The sequence below is a fragment of the Palaemon carinicauda genome, chromosome 34 (assembly GCF_036898095.1).
Source record: "Palaemon carinicauda isolate YSFRI2023 chromosome 34, ASM3689809v2, whole genome shotgun sequence".
Classification (NCBI taxonomy): domain Eukaryota; kingdom Metazoa; phylum Arthropoda; class Malacostraca; order Decapoda; family Palaemonidae; genus Palaemon; species Palaemon carinicauda.
Genome location: NC_090758.1, coordinates 41,922,859 through 41,925,358, shown reverse-complemented (window position 1 = coordinate 41,925,358; position 2,500 = coordinate 41,922,859). Strand labels below are relative to the sequence as shown.

Below are 2,500 nucleotides of genomic sequence, written 5' to 3'. Positions count from 1 at the left end.
TGTTATTATTATTATTATTATTATTATTATTATTATTATTATTATTATTATTATTATTATTATTATTATTATTATTATTAATATAGTATGTAAAGGAACATGTACTATATAGTTAAAGTTTTTTTTCCCTTTTCTTCACAATAGTCACAATTTTATTAAATTTGTATGATTAGGTATTAAATTTGATATTTTTATTAGAGAATAATCTTCTTTTGCATAAAGATTCTATATAGAACAGAATGAATGAAAATGTATCAAGATGACCAAAACGCTAACCCCGCTCAAACAACTACGATTAAATTAGGTGATTATGTAATGCCCACTTTAAAAAGATACCGAATATTACAAACAACACATCTCACTTTAAACAGACAGCAACAAAATATCGATGCTTAGGTATCAAGTTAGATACTTTGAATAGAATTTTTTTTTTTTTTAACATGCAGATTCTATATAGAACAGAATGCATAAAGAATATGTCAAGACTACAAACGCTAACTGCACTGGAATATCAAGGATTAAATTCGATGACTACGAAATGGAAAATTTAAACAGATGCCATATACAGCAGTACTAACAAAAATCTCGCATTAAACAAACGGCAACGGAATAGAAATGAAAATAAGTCTAGGATTGGACTAGTGAGCCATATATATGAAAACAGGTTTTTTCAACAGTACCAGTACCACAATGCTGTTGGGAAACCTTAACGTCATGAAATGGTTTACGGAGCACCATGATCAACAAAGCCATACTAGTCAGAGCCACACATACTAGATAGGTTTGTTTTGAGCGATCACATTTAAGTCTCCTACCATCACCTATCTAAAATGGTTTATGTGGTGATGTAAACTGGCCAAACTCCAGACATGAATATGATATGTTTTAGAACCAAGTCCTGTATTGGACTAGAAATAATGTCTATTTGTTGCTGTATACATACAAACACTCACACACACACACACATATATATGTATAGAACTATACAAATATATATATATATATATATATATATACATACATATATGTATATATATATATATATATATATAACTATACAAATAAATAGATAAATAAATATATATATATAATATATATATACATGTGTGTATACATGTATGTGTATATATATATACTATATATATATACATGTGTATATACATGTATGTGTATATATATATATATATATAACTATACAAATAAATAGATAGATAAATATATATGTATATATATATATATATATATAGGTATATATATATATATATATACATGTGTATATACATGTATGTATATAAATATATATATATATATATATATGCACTGAAGAAAAGTGATGTCATATACAATGATAAACTGGTCTTGTGTTATGATTAAGTATGAAAACTAACCTAGATTTTCGCTGGCTTTAATTATCGTATTCGAATCATCATTCACTTTAGTTAATTAATGCATTTCTAATCGATATAAAAAATCAAAAACCAAAATAGGGAAATCGAGTTTTAATTCAATAATGTTTCTCACTTCATTACCTTTATACAATATAAAATCTAAAAAGTTGTTAGTTCCCAGAGCTCTTCAGAGCTCGCCAAAGATACCTCGAACTGACTCCCTCAAGAGAGAGAGAGAGAGAGAGAGAGAGAGAGAGAGAGAGAGTGACTTAATCAAAAGTGACAGATCTTCATCGCTTACTTCGTGCATTGTTCGTCTTTAAGTCGGTTCCACCGAGTTGTTTGGGAAGAAGAAGAATATTGCTGTTGTCATCCGTAGAGATGATTTTTTCTCCCTCCAGGCACCGATCATCTTCGAGAGATGGAGCATTTTATTGTGCTGGAAGACCCTCGTGATATATCCTTCCTAGGTATTTCACTGTATTGTGTGGCTTTGTCATCCTTGTGTTTCATTTTCTTTATGGAAGTCATTTCTCCTTTGCTTAGGAGAGAGAGAGAGAGAGAGAGAGAGAGAGAGAGAGAGAGAGAGAGAGAGCATATGTAGCTTTATCAGTTTATATCTTTAAAGCTATATTTTGGTTTGAATTTGGGTCGATGCTTTAAATTCTTTGTTTTTTTCACATATAATAAACAACCACCTGATTATCTGTAATGATAATAATAATAATAATAATAATAATAATAATAATAATAATAATATAATAATAATAATAATGATAATGATAATAATAATAATAATAGAGAATAATAATAATAATAATAATAATAATAATAATAATAATATAATAATAATAATAATAATATTAATAATAATAATAATAATAATAATAATAATTAGTGATCAGGCTATACTACTCTGGGACTACAGTATAAGAACGGAGAGAGTGCTACAAGGACATCGACCAGAAATCAATTTGTTCGACAAGTCAGCAACAAAAGTATATCTCTCATAGACTGGAAGATAAGGGAAGAGATCAAACAGAAAAATATCAGGATTCATGAACTGAACTAAGAAGTCTATGGAAATATAATGTTAATAGAAATTCTATATA

General features: G+C 27.6%; 1 protein-coding gene across 1 annotated transcript in view; it reads right to left on the bottom strand.

Moving 5' to 3' along the window:
- Window positions 1-2,500, bottom strand: part of LOC137626846 (neuroligin-3-like) — a 102,958-nt gene that overhangs the window by 54,619 nt on the left and 45,839 nt on the right. The gene's annotated exons all lie outside the window — the stretch shown is intronic.